Source organism: Gymnoscopelus microlampas (genome assembly GCF_963454915.1).
Source record: "Gymnoscopelus microlampas genome assembly, chromosome: 13".
Classification (NCBI taxonomy): domain Eukaryota; kingdom Metazoa; phylum Chordata; class Actinopteri; order Myctophiformes; family Myctophidae; genus Gymnoscopelus; species Gymnoscopelus microlampas.
The window spans coordinates 46129818-46150682 of NC_139950.1; the positions used below are offsets into that span (position 1 = coordinate 46129818).

Here is a 20865-nt window from a genome sequence, read left to right on the forward strand (position 1 = left end):
TGCAGTGAGTCACGTGTTCGACTCCCAATCCCGACGGCGTTTGCTGTGTGTCACCCCCCCCCCATCTCTCTCCCTATTTCCTGTCAGCCTACTGTCTGCCACAAAAATATCTTTAAAATTATGAAGACCTTTTTTACCTAGTACAAAGAAACAAAACAGCCGGAAATGTTGTCTACTTCTATACTTCTAACTACTTTCAGAATAATGTAGCTTTCAAGTAGTTCGGCAATTATTAAGGCTATTTCTTTGTGGATTTTGTCCATCTTCCATCTTTGCCATCTTCATCCACTTCAAATACATCATAAGACCTTGTGCTCTTATCACCCGAGTGCTCAAAACAAACAAAATGAAAATCCTTTCATTCATACAAACAAGTAAACACTTCACCTGGTCCCCCATACTCTTTTTACAAAGATGCTTCCATGCCAGGGACAAGTGCACAGAACATACTGAAATATCTACTTCCCATTTTCTTAATATCAAAATGCATGAATGCAGTATGAAGCAGGCCCTAATAAGTTACCATAATGGACATAATGTGTCCATTATTGTGTCCTATCGCACCTATAGCTCACAACAAGCGGTTAAACGGTTTTGTTGTCACGGTCTTGTGGCCCCTGACTTCAAGTAATTTTATGATTGCGGCCCCCTGCCTAATCTAGTTGAATAGCCCTGTCCTAAATGCTTTTTTAACAGTGTTTTAGCGTGAATGTAGCCTGTGTTGGCATTCATATGAAGACAGCTCCTAACCAATTCTCTGCAGGGTCCAGAGGTGTACTGTTCCAAGTAATATAGCCTATCTTGGTGGCTTCTAGTCTTTTCCTCAATACCATGCTCAAATGCCCTCATCAATGCCTGGTAATCTAAAGGGTTGCCATCGTAAACTGGGATTTCCTTAGAGGGAAGTGAGGTCAATTTTAGCTGTACAACCAGTAAATCAGCAATCTCATTTTGCCTCTGTATTACAGTCAAGAATTTGTCGTCATTGTCTGACACTGTAATTCCAGTTCCTGTCCCAATTGCTTGCTGTTGGGTATGAGTTGCTGTGATTTCTGGCGGCCTTAGGCCTGGGTTTGATGGTCCTTGTAATTTTATTTTTTGTCTGGCTCCAAGTGAATTAATTGGAAATGAGTCCATATTGATGCTTGGGGTTTTAGTATTTTCCAGATACTCATTCATGGCATCATCCTGTGATTTTGGCTGTAACATTTGTGGTTGTGATTTAAGCAGTGATGGTGCTGGTGGTTGTGAAATGGAGTCAAGATCCGCCAGGATTTTTAATCTAGCATCGGATTCAGCCAGGCATATGTCCAGTTCCATTTGTTCCAGTCTGGCTGGCTTGCATTTTAGCCTGCTCCATTTCCAGAGCCTGCTTTGCCTTTAAAGTCGATGCCCTTATAAGGAGCACAGCCTTCTCAGCCTCAGCCTTGAGTCGGGCTGCGGTAACTGATGAAGTGGTTGATTTGGTTGATTTCGCTTTTGAGTGTTTTGAAATATTGGAGATACTGTCCTGGGGCTGCACAGTCAACTGGTTTTGTTCATTTTTCCATATTTCCGCTTCCTTTAGGAATTCAATAAACACGACGCTTTTGGCTCATACCATTGCGTTCTATCCTATCCTTGTCCTTTATTGCGCACGCACGCACGCACACACGCACACTTCAGAGATGGATAAATTCAGTATTTTCTTTATGACCTGTAGGTGGTGCATCCCTTTCCTATGTGAGAAGTGCCGCTGGCTCCAATGTCAACATGGACACCTTTGTCAATCTGGACCCGAGTGTGTACAGGTTAGTGGCGTGTGCGTGCGTACGTGCGTCCTTGTGGTTGTGAAAGGCAAGTGGTTAATGTATGTTTTTATAATATAATAATGTATATCTACAATAACTAGTAACTAAAGTTTTCAAATAATTGTAGTGGAGTAACAGTACAATATTTGCCTCTGAGATGTAAGTAAAAGTATAGACAATTGGAAATACTCCAGTAAAGTAAAAGTACCTTCTAATTGTACTTAAGTACGGTACTTTAGTAAATGTACTTAGTTACTTTACACCACTGGATATTTCATACCAGTGTATTGAAGGACATTTCTTTCTCTTCCACAGGGAAGTCATGTGGCTCTGCTGGGGAAATCTCCAACGGTCAGTTTGTGTACACTGGATTACAAAGTTTGGAGACTCTGCTACAGGTGTCTGTGATGAAGGGTAAGAACATTATAAATATATATAAGAACTAGGGTTGGGACTCGATTAAAAACATTTATCAAATTAATTAGAGGCTTTGTAATGAATTAATCACAATTAATCACATTTTAATCGCATATCAATATTTTACTTGAGAACAGGGAAAGGCAATTTTTTCATACGTCTTTTAAGTACATGTAAAATAATAAAAGCTTAAAAATACTAAAAAGAAGGAAAAACGTTGCGACGCTGAGGAGCGTGTACAGAAGCAGCCTTCCCCCTCCATTGGCGCTCCCATATAATGGGAATTCAATACCCATATAACAATGAATTCAATACCCATATAACAATGAATTCAATACCCATATAACAATGAATTCAATACCTTTTTATAGAATGTCATATCAGAAGACCGAGCCTCGCAGTGTAAAGAATAGTTCTACCCTTCCAGTCTTGAAGTCTGTCTTGAAGGGATCCGATCGCCGTAGCCGATAGAGCAAGCTCTGAAGCTCAGATAAATGCCTCCTCTGACTGAAAGGAGCCTTGCCTTTAGGGAAGTGTGTCAATAGGATTTATCTGTTGATACGTCCTAACATTAATCGAGTGTTGATTCCAACTCGTTGGAATCTATAAGCGAATAATATAATAAAGCCCCTCCCTACCGGCGTCTATAAGGTTTATGAGTGCATTTATTTAATGTTGCATATGTTGCACTCTGACTGTACTCTTGCCTTGAAGACGGCCGTGTCTGCAGGGATATGGCTCTTGTCTGGAAGGGTATAACTATTCTCTATTCTCTACGCTGCAAGGGTCTGTCTTCTGATGTGACAATTCTATAAAAAGCGCAAATGTGAAGCTAGACTTCTGGTCATTAAATTTGTGCAATTATAATGCTCGGAGGAGGTTGGCCCCCAGACGTGCGGCACGCAAGCCTACCGAACTACTGGTGCCCACGAACCAGCCCCCAATTATGGGTTAAATAGTACCACTGCCTAGTCTCGGAGGAGGTTGGCCCCCAGACGTGCGGCACGCAAGCCTACCGAACTACTGGTGCCCACGAACCAGCCCCCAACTATGGGTTAAATAGTACCACTGCCTCGTCTCGGAGGAGGTTGGCCCCCAGACGTGCGGCACGCAAGCCTACCGAACTACTGGTGCCCACGAACCAGCCCCCAACTATGGGTTAAATAGTACCACTGCCTCGTCTCGGAGGAGGTTGGCCCCCAGACGTGCGGCACGCAAGCTTACCGAACTACTGGTGCCCACGAACCAGCCCCCAACTATGGGTTAAATAGTACCACTGCCTAGTCTCGGAGGAGGTTGGCCCCCAGACGTGCGGCACGCAAGCCTACCGAACTACTGGTGCCCACGAACCAGCCCCCAACTATGGGTTAAATAGTACCACTGCCTCGTCTCGGAGGAGGTTGGCCCCCAGACGTGCGGCACGCAAGCCTACCGAACTACTGGTGCCCACGAACCAGCCCCCAACTATGGGTTAAATAGTACCACTGCCTCGTCTCGGAGGAGGTTGGCCCCCAGACGTGCGGCACGCAAGCCTACCGAACTACTGGTGCCCACGAACCAGCCCCCAACTATGGGTTAAATAGTACCACTGCCTCGTCTCGGAGGAGGTTGGCCCCCAGACGTGCGGCACGCAAGCCTACCGAACTACTGGTGCCCACGAACCAGCCCCCAACTATGGGTTAAATAGTACCACTGCCTCGTCTCGGAGGAGGTTGGCCCCCAGACGTGCGGCACGCAAGCTTACCGAACTACTGGTGCCCACGAACCAGCCCCCAACTATGGGTTAAATAGTACCACTGCCTCGTCTCGGAGGAGGTTGGCCCCCAGACGTGCGGCACGCAAGCTTACCGAACTACTGGTGCCCACGAACCAGCCCCCAACCATGGGTTAAATAGTACCACTGCCTAGTCTCGGAGGATGTTGGCCCCCAGACGTGCGGCACGCAAGCCTACCGAACTACTGGTGCCCCAGCTCCACTGGTTCCAGACCAGTCTGGAAGCTGTTCCTCTCCAAGGCCTCTGGGGTGTTGGATGCAGCTCTGGATCTTCTTGCCAACACGGTACAAAAACTAGATCTAACCAGACACTGAAATAAACTGAAACTAAACTGCTAAGTGTAATGGCAAAGATAGAATGACCAATCACTGAAACTAATTAAAATGAACAATGATGACTGAGTTAGTATATCTCAGACCTACACATAATTACAGTCTGTTTATAATTAGTAATTATAAAATGCACCAATGCAAAATAAAAATAAAAAAATCAATTATTTCTGGCCAGAAGCTGTTATTTGTCCACTTAAAGTCCACCCAGGTTTGGAATGAAAGTTCTCTATTGTAGAGCGAAAAGCCCTGTCCACTATTCTTTACACCAAATGAGCTCACACGTAATGCACATTTAAATGAAATATTGACCCATGTAATCCTTCCCCTAGTCCATGACGATGACTGGTCCATCGGCGTCTGCGGTTCTGGATGTGATTGGAGAGCTGAGAGTGTCGATTCTGACGGATGAACAGTTGAGGGACATCATCTTTATGTGGATGTATTTCACATTTCATCTCCCATAATGGGGTGTTTGGGTGAAAAGCATAGCTAAGTCACAATGTTTTGAATTTCTTTTCTTTTTTCTCGTGAGTAAAAAGTCATATAATAGTGAAGTTGAATTGAGTCCAAAGTAATGGGTAGTGTGGAAGAGAGCTGAAGAAGCGATAGGTAGGGTGGAACTGATGGAGTCAGGGGTGATTTGTGAGAGAAGGGTTCCAGCTAGAGTGAGAGGGAAGATGTGTACGGCTTGGAAATGGTGGCACTGATGAAAAGACAGGAGGCGGAACTAGAGGTGGCAAAATTGAGGATGCCAATGATTACATTGGAGGATTAGCCCAGGTTAGAAGGTTTTGGGATAATGCAAGAGAGGCGAGGTTTGGATGTTTGTTTGGATATATACGGAGGAGGGATGAGAGGTATATTGGGAGAAGGATGCTGAAGATGGAGCTGCCAGGCAAGAGGAGAAGAGGTAGACCAAAGATGAAGTTTATGAATGCGGAGGGAGACGACATGCAGGTGGCTAGAGTGACCAAAGAAGATGCCGAAAACAGAAGCAGATGGAAACGGATGATGTGGCGCACCCTGATGGGAATTGGCCGAAAAACGAAGAAGTGAAAACAAGTATTTTTCATTGTATTTTGATTTGATCCACTGATTGCAGGAGTTTAGCCATCAGTTCGACAACATGACCTCACATCAGCAGCAAGTGGTCCTGACGGAACTAATAATCCCTTTCCTGTCCTGACCACAGTCAGGTACTGACTAACTGCAATCTATCTATCTATTTTTACAATCTATTAAAATGTTATATATTTTTTACAGGAAAATATATTGACTGTATTTCCAGACACCTTTCAATGCCTTAATGTTTCATTCTGATCTGTCCCCTTCAGACCGAGGCCGTGTGTCCAACAGCAGTGTTTACTGGTATGGTTGGAGAACAACTTTGGTGCATTCTCAGGTCTTGTGTCTGTCAGTGAATTCCTGAATCTAAACCCAGGCTTCTCCCCTGTAAGACTTTAAAGTTGTTACATTACATAACAATGATGAATTATTAACTCCAAGAGATCATTACTTTTTAAATATAAAATAAAGTCCAGTGGTGGTGATCAAGTTTTTCTTGACTTTCTTTCCATCTAGCTGGAGGCTGTAAGGCTCCTGTCTCCAAAGCAGAGTGCAGAACTTGTGGTGTTGCCTCTTCTTCCTGAGAAAGACGTTGTCATCCACGCAGTGTTTGACTATCTGACCGAATCTCCAAAGGAGAGAGGATTGGCTGAGTTTGTGTCCCACCTTGTTATGTTCTCTGGAAAGGTAAAAACTGTGAAGTAATGATGGTAATATAAACTGTAACTATGCACATTTGGTTTGAAATCACAAACTCTTTTTGTCATTTTTCAGGGTGAAATTTCCTGCTTGTCGTACAAAATAATGTAAGTTATCTATCAGTATATTTAGTTTTTTGAAGACCAAGTAGAAATAATTCAAATCATTATTTTTGGCCTATGTTAACCCCAACTTGTTGGGTCTCAGTTTCACCAGACTGGACCTGGCCATGTTTACTCTTCCACCGAGTGTAGCATCATCCATCACATACAACAAGCTGACTTTGCTTCATCAAATTCCACCAGGTGAGATCTTCGACTGAGTTAAAAGTGATGTATCACTATGCTGTTATGTTCACATGTTATTGGCAGTGGTTATGTTTTTCCCATTGCATTTCTAAAATCAACAAAACTTTTTCTGTCTATACTTAGGCTGCATCATCTACAGTGGAGAGGTAGGTACCTGAAATGATATTCACATTTTAAAGTCTAATTGACTAAATGTCACCAAATTAAAAACATTTCACTCTTTCTTTCTTTCCCAAGTGCAATGTTACTTCAGCAAATGGTAAGTGTATAGTAGTTTTGATTCATTGTTATGAATTTTATTGTGATTTATTTTCATAATGAATTAATTAATTAATGTTTTCACAGAAACAGACATTTGTGTTGGAATTAACAGGTGAGTGTTCTGAGGCAATGCCTACAATATCTCAAATATATTTAATGAACAAACTTTTCGTTTTGCAACTCAAATGTTTTCCTTTTCGGCTACCAAAGCACTGCACTACAGCTCCTCCTCAACAACAGACAGATGAATGGACGTTTTTGTGACTTTGGCATTGAAGAATACACGTGTGCTTCAGTAAGCCACTTAAGTCTCTCACATTGAACGCAACAGTTATTATTTTTCAATTTTGACTTCATTAAAGGTTTCCTGTTTTTTCTGTTCTGCTTTGTCCATTATCTCCACCCAGGTGTCCATGTTGACAGCACAGGATCTGGCAGCAGTGATGAAGTGTAACCAGCCCCCCAGCTCCACTGGTTCCAGACCAGTCTGGAAGCTGTTCCTCTCTAAGACCTCTGGGGTCGCAGCTCTGGATCTTCTTGCCAACACGGTACAAAAAGTAGCTCTAACCAGACACTGAAAACAACTTTTATGGTGAAGACAGAATGAACAATCTCTAAAAACTAATTAAAAGTAACACATCTGAATTCTGAAATTATTTAAATTTAAAGCTCATGTTTTTAATAATCTTTAAAAGATTTGCTAATGAAAAAAAATGCTAATAAAAATTCCCTATTCACTGTCAGGCAAACAGTCTATCAAGATTTGAAAGAATATCTCTATTATAGAGCCAGAATCTTTATCTACTATTCCATACACTAAATATCATCACGTAATATTAATGCAAATGTAATAATATTAAATATTGATCCATGTAATCCTTCCCCTAGTCCATGACCATGACTGGTCCATCAGCGTCTGTGGTTCTGGATGTGATTGGAGAGATGAGAGTGGCAATTCTGACTGCTGGATTTCCATAGACATTTCTGTGCACCTTCATTCTTCCTGGGGGATGATTTTGATTTTGATGACTCCGTTGCCTTTTCTCTAGCTTCACCAATAAGCTAAGAAATAAGTATTTCTCATTCTGTGTTTGATTCACCAGTTTGAAGGAGTTTAGCCATCAGTTTGACAACATGACCTCACAGCAGCAGCATTTGGGCCTGAAGGAACTAATCCTCCCTTTCCTCTCCCGACCACAGCCAGGTACTGACTAACTGCAATATCTCAATAACAGTTTGGCTCTCATTTTCAAATGTATTTGCTGAATAAATATATTCCCATTCTATTCTCAATTAGAATGGGATATCTTTACTGGAAAATGTTTTGACTGGTATTTGCAGCCATTTTTCTGTTTGAATGCCTTAATACTTTGTTCTGATCTGTCCCATACAACAGCAGTGCTTACTGGCTGCAGAACAACTTTGGGCCATTCTCAGCCCTTGTGTCTGTCAGAGAATTCCTGAATCTCAACCCAGGCTTCTCCCCTGTAAGACTTCATCGCTGCCACATAAAAAAAACTCTAAAGAATGATTAGACCAAATAGTTACCTTATTATTATCAAATAAAATCCAGTGGTGGTGATAATCTTTTCTTGACTGTCTTTCTGTCCAGCTGGAGGCTGTAAGGCTCCTGTCTCCAAAGCAGAGTGCAGAACTTGTGGTGTTGCCTCTTCCTGCTGAGAAAGACGTTGTCATCAACGCAGTGTTTGACTCCCTGACTGCATCTCCAACTGGATTGGCTGAGTTTGTGTCCCACCTTGTTATGTTCTCTGGAACGGTAAAACACATAAAGTAAAGATAATAGAAAATGTAACCATGCACATTAAGGTTTGAAATGACAACATATTTTTGCCACTTTTCAGGGAAACATTTCCTGCTCATCGTAGGCTACCAAATAATGTAAGTAGATCCATCAATATATAGTATTATGTTTTTTGAAGACAGGTAGATGTGATTTCATTCGTTATTATTGGCTGATGTTAACCCCTGACTTGTTGGGTCTCAGTTTCACCAGACTGGACCAGGCCATGCCTACTCTTCCTCAGAGTGTAGCATCATCCATCGCATACATGAAGCTAACTTTAGCTCATCACGTTCCACCAGGTGAGATCTTCTATCTACATGACGTAAACATTGCCGTTACATTTACATTTTATTTGTATTGGTTATTTTGCTTTTCCATGGTGTTTTAGAAATGAACAAAATCCTAATATCTGCACTTTTCTTTTCTTAGGCTGCATCATATACAGTGGAGAGGTATTTGCCTTAATTTGTTTTAAATGTTAAGTAGAGTATTAGTTAAATGTCATCAAATTCACAACTATTTCCCCCCTTTCTCCCCCAAGTGCAACTTTATTCCAGCAAGTGGTAAGTGTTGTATACCAGCCCCCAACTATGTCTGCCCTGGCAGTTCTGGCAGGTCAGTCTCCGTTTACAATTTCTACTCAAATGTCCCACTTTCGAACATCCAAAGCATAGTCCTTTTTCCCTGAGAAACTGAACTTTGTCTTCATGTGCCTGTGCATTCATTTTCTGACATTCAGGTAAGGGATGCTTGCCGGTACAGAAAATACATGCGAAATCATATGCACCAAAAGGCATGTTGCTTTTGACAGGTGACTTTTCGGCTTTGCTGTCAGACACTGTTGCCACCGTAGTAGCAAAACTACTCCCCTTGCCCTTAAATCTGCCTGAGGTTGATTCAGCTGCAGTCCTTGGTTTTGAAACCTTCACATTGGCAAGAGGATCATGAATGTCGCCGAAAAGTGGGTCCTGGAGTATTCTCGCTTGCTTTTCCATAAATAGTACCAAGTGGCTCAATCTTGCTCTCCTTTGCGTTTGCTCTAAAATATCACAAGCTGTCGTTCTCCATTTTTCCTTCAATTTATAAGGCAGTTTGGACACAATGAGTTTCAGGTTAGAAGTCAGATCCAGGTCCTCTATATCCTCCAAATCTCTCATTGCGTTACAACAGCCTCTCAGGAAGAGTGCATAAGCATGCAGTGCATCTCCATCCTCTGCCTTAATACTTTTCCAATTTAAAGCTTTTTCCATATAGGCACTTGAGATTTTTATGTTATCTCCTAAATCAGTGATATTCAACTGGCGGCCCGCGGGCCAAATCCGGCCCCAGCGGAGCTTTCTTGTGGCCCCTGGAACATGTTCTTTTTACATGTTCCAATGTTAAATTAAATGTACATATTTTTTATTATATGGTTGGTTGTACAGGATGACCATTTTGAATGTTTTTTTAACTGTTAACTGAAGCTTGTTAATGGTTAATCAACCATTAACAGTTAAGAAGAAAATGCAGGCTACTATTTAGAATGGAGGAATATTAGTGACTCCACTCAGGGTCCCAAATTAACACCTACCAGTACTGCATTTGCAGTCAAGACGCAAGGAACCCAAATGCGGGTAAATGTAATCTTTGGTGTGTAAGTCAACCATAAGAAAATCACTTGGGTCAAATTGTTAAAGTAGCTCACTTCATATGTACTTAAGCATCTGGTGTTAAAAAAAGATGCTGGCCTACCGGTCCAGGCACATACCACATAAATGGTAATCCAGTCTTGCAGTGAGTCACGTGTTCGACTCCCAATCCCGACGGCGTTTGCTGTGTGTCACCCCCCCCCCATCTCTCTCCCTATTTCCTGTCAGCCTACTGTCTGCCACAAAAATATCTTTAAAATTATGAAGACCTTTTTTACCTAGTACAAAGAAACAAAACAGCCGGAAATGTTGTCTACTTCTATACTTCTAACTACTTTCAGAATAATGTAGCTTTCAAGTAGTTCGGCAATTATTAAGGCTATTTCTTTGTGGATTTTGTCCATCTTCCATCTTTGCCATCTTCATCCACTTCAAATACATCATAAGACCTTGTGCTCTTATCACCCGAGTGCTCAAAACAAACAAAATGAAAATCCTTTCATTCATACAAACAAGTAAACACTTCACCTGGTCCCCCATACTCTTTTTACAAAGATGCTTCCATGCCAGGGACAAGTGCACAGAACATACTGAAATATCTACTTCCCATTTTCTTAATATCAAAATGCATGAATGCAGTATGAAGCAGGCCCTAATAAGTTACCATAATGGACATAATGTGTCCATTATTGTGTCCTATCGCACCTATAGCTCACAACAAGCGGTTAAACGGTTTTGTTGTCACGGTCTTGTGGCCCCTGACTTCAAGTAATTTTATGATTGCGGCCCCCTGCCTAATCTAGTTGAATAGCCCTGTCCTAAATGCTTTTTTAACAGTGTTTTAGCGTGAATGTAGCCTGTGTTGGCATTCATATGAAGACAGCTCCTAACCAATTCTCTGCAGGGTCCAGAGGTGTACTGTTCCAAGTAATATAGCCTATCTTGGTGGCTTCTAGTCTTTTCCTCAATACCATGCTCAAATGCCCTCATCAATGCCTGGTAATCTAAAGGGTTGCCATCGTAAACTGGGATTTCCTTAGAGGGAAGTGAGGTCAATTTTAGCTGTACAACCAGTAAATCAGCAATCTCATTTTGCCTCTGTATTACAGTCAAGAATTTGTCGTCATTGTCTGACACTGTAATTCCAGTTCCTGTCCCAATTGCTTGCTGTTGGGTATGAGTTGCTGTGATTTCTGGCGGCCTTAGGCCTGGGTTTGATGGTCCTTGTAATTTTATTTTTTGTCTGGCTCCAAGTGAATTAATTGGAAATGAGTCCATATTGATGCTTGGGGTTTTAGTATTTTCCAGATACTCATTCATGGCATCATCCTGTGATTTTGGCTGTAACATTTGTGGTTGTGATTTAAGCAGTGATGGTGCTGGTGGTTGTGAAATGGAGTCAAGATCCGCCAGGATTTTTAATCTAGCATCGGATTCAGCCAGGCATATGTCCAGTTCCATTTGTTCCAGTCTGGCTGGCTTGCATTTTAGCCTGCTCCATTTCCAGAGCCTGCTTTGCCTTTAAAGTCGATGCCCTTATAAGGAGCACAGCCTTCTCAGCCTCAGCCTTGAGTCGGGCTGCGGTAACTGATGAAGTGGTTGATTTGGTTGATTTCGCTTTTGAGTGTTTTGAAATATTGGAGATACTGTCCTGGGGCTGCACAGTCAACTGGTTTTGTTCATTTTTCCATATTTCCGCTTCCTTTAGGAATTCAATAAACACGACGCTTTTGGCTCATACCATTGCGTTCTATCCTATCCTTGTCCTTTATTGCGCACGCACGCACGCACACACGCACACTTCAGAGATGGATAAATTCAGTATTTTCTTTATGACCTGTAGGTGGTGCATCCCTTTCCTATGTGAGAAGTGCCGCTGGCTCCAATGTCAACATGGACACCTTTGTCAATCTGGACCCGAGTGTGTACAGGTTAGTGGCGTGTGCGTGCGTACGTGCGTCCTTGTGGTTGTGAAAGGCAAGTGGTTAATGTATGTTTTTATAATATAATAATGTATATCTACAATAACTAGTAACTAAAGTTTTCAAATAATTGTAGTGGAGTAACAGTACAATATTTGCCTCTGAGATGTAAGTAAAAGTATAGACAATTGGAAATACTCCAGTAAAGTAAAAGTACCTTCTAATTGTACTTAAGTACGGTACTTTAGTAAATGTACTTAGTTACTTTACACCACTGGATATTTCATACCAGTGTATTGAAGGACATTTCTTTCTCTTCCACAGGGAAGTCATGTGGCTCTGCTGGGGAAATCTCCAACGGTCAGTTTGTGTACACTGGATTACAAAGTTTGGAGACTCTGCTACAGGTGTCTGTGATGAAGGGTAAGAACATTATAAATATATATAAGAACTAGGGTTGGGACTCGATTAAAAACATTTATCAAATTAATTAGAGGCTTTGTAATGAATTAATCACAATTAATCACATTTTAATCGCATATCAATATTTTACTTGAGAACAGGGAAAGGCAATTTTTTCATACGTCTTTTAAGTACATGTAAAATAATAAAAGCTTAAAAATACTAAAAAGAAGGAAAAACGTTGCGACGCTGAGGAGCGTGTACAGAAGCAGCCTTCCCCCTCCATTGGCGCTCCCATATAATGGGAATTCAATACCCATATAACAATGAATTCAATACCCATATAACAATGAATTCAATACCCATATAACAATGAATTCAATACCTTTTTATAGAATGTCATATCAGAAGACCGAGCCTCGCAGTGTAAAGAATAGTTCTACCCTTCCAGTCTTGAAGTCTGTCTTGAAGGGATCCGATCGCCGTAGCCGATAGAGCAAGCTCTGAAGCTCAGATAAATGCCTCCTCTGACTGAAAGGAGCCTTGCCTTTAGGGAAGTGTGTCAATAGGATTTATCTGTTGATACGTCCTAACATTAATCGAGTGTTGATTCCAACTCGTTGGAATCTATAAGCGAATAATATAATAAAGCCCCTCCCTACCGGCGTCTATAAGGTTTATGAGTGCATTTATTTAATGTTGCATATGTTGCACTCTGACTGTACTCTTGCCTTGAAGACGGCCGTGTCTGCAGGGATATGGCTCTTGTCTGGAAGGGTATAACTATTCTCTATTCTCTACGCTGCAAGGGTCTGTCTTCTGATGTGACAATTCTATAAAAAGCGCAAATGTGAAGCTAGACTTCTGGTCATTAAATTTGTGCAATTATAATGCTCGGAGGAGGTTGGCCCCCAGACGTGCGGCACGCAAGCCTACCGAACTACTGGTGCCCACGAACCAGCCCCCAATTATGGGTTAAATAGTACCACTGCCTAGTCTCGGAGGAGGTTGGCCCCCAGACGTGCGGCACGCAAGCCTACCGAACTACTGGTGCCCACGAACCAGCCCCCAACTATGGGTTAAATAGTACCACTGCCTCGTCTCGGAGGAGGTTGGCCCCCAGACGTGCGGCACGCAAGCCTACCGAACTACTGGTGCCCACGAACCAGCCCCCAACTATGGGTTAAATAGTACCACTGCCTCGTCTCGGAGGAGGTTGGCCCCCAGACGTGCGGCACGCAAGCTTACCGAACTACTGGTGCCCACGAACCAGCCCCCAACTATGGGTTAAATAGTACCACTGCCTAGTCTCGGAGGAGGTTGGCCCCCAGACGTGCGGCACGCAAGCCTACCGAACTACTGGTGCCCACGAACCAGCCCCCAACTATGGGTTAAATAGTACCACTGCCTCGTCTCGGAGGAGGTTGGCCCCCAGACGTGCGGCACGCAAGCCTACCGAACTACTGGTGCCCACGAACCAGCCCCCAACTATGGGTTAAATAGTACCACTGCCTCGTCTCGGAGGAGGTTGGCCCCCAGACGTGCGGCACGCAAGCCTACCGAACTACTGGTGCCCACGAACCAGCCCCCAACTATGGGTTAAATAGTACCACTGCCTCGTCTCGGAGGAGGTTGGCCCCCAGACGTGCGGCACGCAAGCCTACCGAACTACTGGTGCCCACGAACCAGCCCCCAACTATGGGTTAAATAGTACCACTGCCTCGTCTCGGAGGAGGTTGGCCCCCAGACGTGCGGCACGCAAGCTTACCGAACTACTGGTGCCCACGAACCAGCCCCCAACTATGGGTTAAATAGTACCACTGCCTCGTCTCGGAGGAGGTTGGCCCCCAGACGTGCGGCACGCAAGCTTACCGAACTACTGGTGCCCACGAACCAGCCCCCAACCATGGGTTAAATAGTACCACTGCCTAGTCTCGGAGGATGTTGGCCCCCAGACGTGCGGCACGCAAGCCTACCGAACTACTGGTGCCCCAGCTCCACTGGTTCCAGACCAGTCTGGAAGCTGTTCCTCTCCAAGGCCTCTGGGGTGTTGGATGCAGCTCTGGATCTTCTTGCCAACACGGTACAAAAACTAGATCTAACCAGACACTGAAATAAACTGAAACTAAACTGCTAAGTGTAATGGCAAAGATAGAATGACCAATCACTGAAACTAATTAAAATGAACAATGATGACTGAGTTAGTATATCTCAGACCTACACATAATTACAGTCTATGTTTATAATTAGTAATTATAAAATGCACCAATGCAAAATAAAAATAAAAAAATCAATTATTTCTGGCCAGAAGCTGTTATTTGTCCACTTAAAGTCCACCCAGGTTTGGAATGAAAGTTCTCTATTGTAGAGCGAAAAGCCCTGTCCACTATTCTTTACACCAAATGAGCTCACACGTAATGCACATTTAAATGAAATATTGACCCATGTAATCCTTCCCCTAGTCCATGACGATGACTGGTCCATCGGCGTCTGCGGTTCTGGATGTGATTGGAGAGCTGAGAGTGTCGATTCTGACGGATGAACAGTTGAGGGACATCATCTTTATGTGGATGTATTTCACATTTCATCTCCCATAATGGGGTGTTTGGGTGAAAAGCATAGCTAAGTCACAATGTTTTGAATTTCTTTTCTTTTTTCTCGTGAGTAAAAAGTCATATAATAGTGAAGTTGAATTGAGTCCAAAGTAATGGGTAGTGTGGAAGAGAGCTGAAGAAGCGATAGGTAGGGTGGAACTGATGGAGTCAGGGGTGATTTGTGAGAGAAGGGTTCCAGCTAGAGTGAGAGGGAAGATGTGTACGGCTTGGAAATGGTGGCACTGATGAAAAGACAGGAGGCGGAACTAGAGGTGGCAAAATTGAGGATGCCAATGATTACATTGGAGGATTAGCCCAGGTTAGAAGGTTTTGGGATAATGCAAGAGAGGCGAGGTTTGGATGTTTGTTTGGATATATACGGAGGAGGGATGAGAGGTATATTGGGAGAAGGATGCTGAAGATGGAGCTGCCAGGCAAGAGGAGAAGAGGTAGACCAAAGATGAAGTTTATGAATGCGGAGGGAGACGACATGCAGGTGGCTAGAGTGACCAAAGAAGATGCCGAAAACAGAAGCAGATGGAAACGGATGATGTGGCGCACCCTGATGGGAATTGGCCGAAAAACGAAGAAGTGAAAACAAGTATTTTTCATTGTATTTTGATTTGATCCACTGATTGCAGGAGTTTAGCCATCAGTTCGACAACATGACCTCACATCAGCAGCAAGTGGTCCTGACGGAACTAATAATCCCTTTCCTGTCCTGACCACAGTCAGGTACTGACTAACTGCAATCTATCTATCTATTTTTACAATCTATTAAAATGTTATATATTTTTTACAGGAAAATATATTGACTGTATTTCCAGACACCTTTCAATGCCTTAATGTTTCATTCTGATCTGTCCCCTTCAGACCGAGGCCGTGTGTCCAACAGCAGTGTTTACTGGTATGGTTGGAGAACAACTTTGGTGCATTCTCAGGTCTTGTGTCTGTCAGTGAATTCCTGAATCTAAACCCAGGCTTCTCCCCTGTAAGACTTTAAAGTTGTTACATTACATAACAATGATGAATTATTAACTCCAAGAGATCATTACTTTTTAAATATAAAATAAAGTCCAGTGGTGGTGATCAAGTTTTTCTTGACTTTCTTTCCATCTAGCTGGAGGCTGTAAGGCTCCTGTCTCCAAAGCAGAGTGCAGAACTTGTGGTGTTGCCTCTTCTTCCTGAGAAAGACGTTGTCATCCACGCAGTGTTTGACTATCTGACCGAATCTCCAAAGGAGAGAGGATTGGCTGAGTTTGTGTCCCACCTTGTTATGTTCTCTGGAAAGGTAAAAACTGTGAAGTAATGATGGTAATATAAACTGTAACTATGCACATTTGGTTTGAAATCACAAACTCTTTTTGTCATTTTTCAGGGTGAAATTTCCTGCTTGTCGTACAAAATAATGTAAGTTATCTATCAGTATATTTAGTTTTTTGAAGACCAAGTAGAAATAATTCAAATCATTATTTTTGGCCTATGTTAACCCCAACTTGTTGGGTCTCAGTTTCACCAGACTGGACCTGGCCATGTTTACTCTTCCACCGAGTGTAGCATCATCCATCACATACAACAAGCTGACTTTGCTTCATCAAATTCCACCAGGTGAGATCTTCGACTGAGTTAAAAGTGATGTATCACTATGCTGTTATGTTCACATGTTATTGGCAGTGGTTATGTTTTTCCCATTGCATTTCTAAAATCAACAAAACTTTTTCTGTCTATACTTAGGCTGCATCATCTACAGTGGAGAGGTAGGTACCTGAAATGATATTCACATTTTAAAGTCTAATTGACTAAATGTCACCAAATTAAAAACATTTCACTCTTTCTTTCTTTCCCAAGTGCAATGTTACTTCAGCAAATGGTAAGTGTATAGTAGTTTTGATTCATTGTTATGAATTTTATTGTGATTTATTTTCATAATGAATTAATTAATTAATGTTTTCACAGAAACAGACATTTGTGTTGGAATTAACAGGTGAGTGTTCTGAGGCAATGCCTACAATATCTCAAATATATTTAATGAACAAACTTTTCGTTTTGCAACTCAAATGTTTTCCTTTTCGGCTACCAAAGCACTGCACTACAGCTCCTCCTCAACAACAGACAGATGAATGGACGTTTTTGTGACTTTGGCATTGAAGAATACACGTGTGCTTCAGTAAGCCACTTAAGTCTCTCACATTGAACGCAACAGTTATTATTTTTCAATTTTGACTTCATTAAAGGTTTCCTGTTTTTTCTGTTCTGCTTTGTCCATTATCTCCACCCAGGTGTCCATGTTGACAGTACAGGATCTGGCAGCAGTGATGAAGTGTAACCAGCCCCCCAGCTCCACTGGTTCCAGACCAGTCTGGAAGCTGTTCCTCTCTAAGACCTCTGGGGTCGCAGCTCTGGATCTTCTTGCCAACACGGTACAAAAAGTAGCTCTAACCAGACACTGAAAACAACTTTTATGGTGAAGACAGAATGAACAATCTCTAAAAACTAATTAAAAGTAACACATCTGAATTCTGAAATTATTTAAATTTAAAGCTCATGTTTTTAATAATCTTTAAAAGATTTGCTAATGAAAAAGAATGCTAATAAAAATTCCCTATTCACTGTCAGGCAAACAGTCTATCAAGATTTGAAAGAATATCTCTATTATAGAGCCAGAATCTTTATCTACTATTCCATACACTAAATATCATCACGTAATATTAATGCAAATGTAATAATATTAAATATTGATCCATGTAATCCTTCCCCTAGTCCATGACCATGACTGGTCCATCAGCGTCTGTGGTTCTGGATGTGATTGGAGAGATGAGAGTGGCAATTCTGACTGCTGGATTTCCATAGACATTTCTGTGCACCTTCATTCTTCCTGGGGGATGATTTTGATTTTGATGACTCCGTTGCCTTTTCTCTAGCTTCACCAATAAGCTAAGAAATAAGTATTTCTCATTCTGTGTTTGATTCACCAGTTTGAAGGAGTTTAGCCATCAGTTTGACAACATGACCTCACAGCAGCAGCATTTGGGCCTGAAGGAACTAATCCTCCCTTTCCTCTCCCGACCACAGCCAGGTACTGACTAACTGCAATATCTCAATAACAGTTTGGCTCTCATTTTCAAATGTATTTGCTGAATAAATATATTCCCATTCTATTCTCAATTAGAATGGGATATCTTTACTGGAAAATGTTTTGACTGGTATTTGCAGCCATTTTTCTGTTTGAATGCCTTAATACTTTGTTCTGATCTGTCCCATACAACAGCAGTGCTTACTGGCTGCAGAACAACTTTGGGCCATTCTCAGCCCTTGTGTCTGTCAGAGAATTCCTGAATCTCAACCCAGGCTTCTCCCCTGTAAGACTTCATCGCTGCCACATAAAAAAAAACTCTAAAGAATGATTAGACCAAATAGTTACCTTATTATTATCAAATAAAATCCAGTGGTGGTGATAATCTTTTCTTGACTGTCTTTCTGTCCAGCTGGAGGCTGTAAGGCTCCTGTCTCCAAAGCAGAGTGCAGAACTTGTGGTGTTGCCTCTTCCTGCTGAGAAAGACGTTGTCATCAACGCAGTGTTTGACTCCCTGACTGCATCTCCAACTGGATTGGCTGAGTTTGTGTCCCACCTTGTTATGTTCTCTGGAACGGTAAAACACATAAAGTAAAGATAATAGAAAATGTAACCATGCACATTAAGGTTTGAAATGACAACATATTTTTGCCACTTTTCAGGGAAACATTTCCTGCTCATCGTAGGCTACCAAATAATGTAAGTAGATCCATCAATATATAGTATTATGTTTTTTGAAGACAGGTAGATGTGATTTCATTCGTTATTATTGGCTGATGTTAACCCCCGACTTGTTGGGTCTCAGTTTCACCAGACTGGACCAGGCCATGCCTACTCTTCCTCAGAGTGTAGCATCATCCATCGCATACATGAAGCTAACTTTAGCTCATCACGTTCCACCAGGTGAGATCTTCTATCTACATGACGTAAACATTGCCGTTACATTTACATTTTATTTGTATTGGTTATTTTGCTTTTCCATGGTGTTTTAGAAATGAACAAAATCCTAATATCTGCACTTTTCTTTTCTTAGGCTGCATCATATACAGTGGAGAGGTATTTGCCTTAATTTGTTTTAAATGTTAAGTAGAGTATTAGTTAAATGTCATCAAATTCACAACTATTTCCCCCAAGTGCAACTTTATTCCAGCAAGTGGTAAGTGTTGTATACCAGCCCCCAACTATGTCTGCCCTGGCAGTTCTGGCAGGTCAGTCTCCGTTTCTACTCAAATGTCCCACTTTCGAACATCCAAAGCATAGTCCTTTTTCCCTGAGAAACTGAACTTTGTCTTCATGTGCCTGTGCATTCATTTTCTGACATTCAGGTAAGGGATGCTTGCCGGTACAGAAAATACATGCGAAATCATATGCACCAAAAGGCATGTTGCTTTTGACAGGTGACTTTTCGGCTTTGCTGTCAGACACTGTTGCCACCGTAGTAGCAAAACTACTCCCCTTGCCCTTAAATCTGCCTGAGGTTGATTCAGCTGCAGTCCTTGGTTTTGAAACCTTCACATTGGCAAGAGGATCATGAATGTCGCCGAAAAGTGGGTCCTGGAGTATTCTCGCTTGCTTTTCCATAAATAGTACCAAGTGGCTCAATCTTGCTCTCCTTTGCGTTTGCTCTAAAATATCACAAGCTGTCGTTCTCCATTTTTCCTTCAATTTATAAGGCAGTTTGGACACAATGAGTTTCAGGTTAGAAGTCAGATCCAGGTCCTCTATATCCTCCAAATCTCTCATTGCGTTACAACAGCCTCTCAGGAAGAGTGCATAAGCATGCAGTGCATCTCCATCCTCTGCCTTAATACTTTTCCAATTTAAAGCTTTTTCCATATAGGCACTTGAGATTTTTATGTTATCTCCTAAATCAGTGATATTCAACTGGCGGCCCGCGGGCCAAATCCGGCCCCAGCGGAGCTTTCTTGTGGCCCCTGGAACATGTTCTTTTTACATGTTCCAATGTTAAATTAAATGTACATATTTTTAGCGGCGCTAGCCGCTCTATACCTTTAGGTATAGAGCGGATATTAGCCCTCTATGCCTGGCTTTTGCGTCAACGTTCTGATTGGTCAGGTGCGCCAACGTTCTGATTGGTCAGGTGCGTCAACGTTCTGATTGGTCAGGTGCGCCAAAGTTGTGATTGGTCACTATTCATGACATCACTATGATGTCATGAATATAGAATTCGATGTCTATATAAACGATGACAATGACTTCATCTTATTATTCATTTGGCTAAAGTCTCCGTCTAGGTAAGTTATTTAAAGTTAATATGACGAATAGAAAGAGAAAGATACAAGAACAGATGAAGGGTGAATGTATAGAAAGTCTGAGTTCGGGACCCAGTCATCCGTTATGACAGAATGGTTTGATAGAGACGATCGAGAATCCAAGAGTCCGTTAAGGTTCTGATTGGTCAGGCCCGTCAAGGTTCTGATTGGTCAGGCCCGTCAAGGTTGTGATTTGTCAGGCAAGGGGACTATTCATGACATCACTATGATGTCAAGGTTTATTTTTTATTTCCTCATGTTTTTTTTTGTATATATTTTTATTTGGCTAAAGTCTCCTTCTAGGTAAGTTATTTAAAGTTAGATCCTCAATTTAACTTTATCTGTCGTCGACGCTCTGATTGGTCAGACCCGTCAACAAAGTGATTGGTCAAGCTTCACATGACACATGGCTATAAACACATTATAAACACATATCGATGACATAATGTATTCAAAGGCGCCGCTACCTTCACACAGGGTGTGATTTTTTATTATATGGTTGGTTGTACAGGATGACCATTT

At 42.0% G+C, this 20865-nt stretch overlaps 1 protein-coding gene and 2 long non-coding RNA genes across 3 annotated transcripts in view; all 3 read left to right on the top strand.

The window, feature by feature from the left end:
• Positions 1-20865, top strand: part of slc29a3 (solute carrier family 29 member 3) — a 150283-nt gene that overhangs the window by 38107 nt on the left and 91311 nt on the right. The window lies entirely within an intron of this gene.
• LOC311058868 lies at positions 5981-6379 on the top strand. The gene is made up of 3 exons (XR_014602087.1): positions 5981-6066; positions 6154-6185; positions 6286-6379. It is a non-coding gene; the product is annotated as an uncharacterized lncRNA (long non-coding RNA).
• LOC311059012 lies at positions 15908-16601 on the top strand. The gene is made up of 4 exons (XR_014602117.1): positions 15908-15988; positions 16118-16288; positions 16376-16407; positions 16508-16601. It is a non-coding gene; the product is annotated as an uncharacterized lncRNA (long non-coding RNA).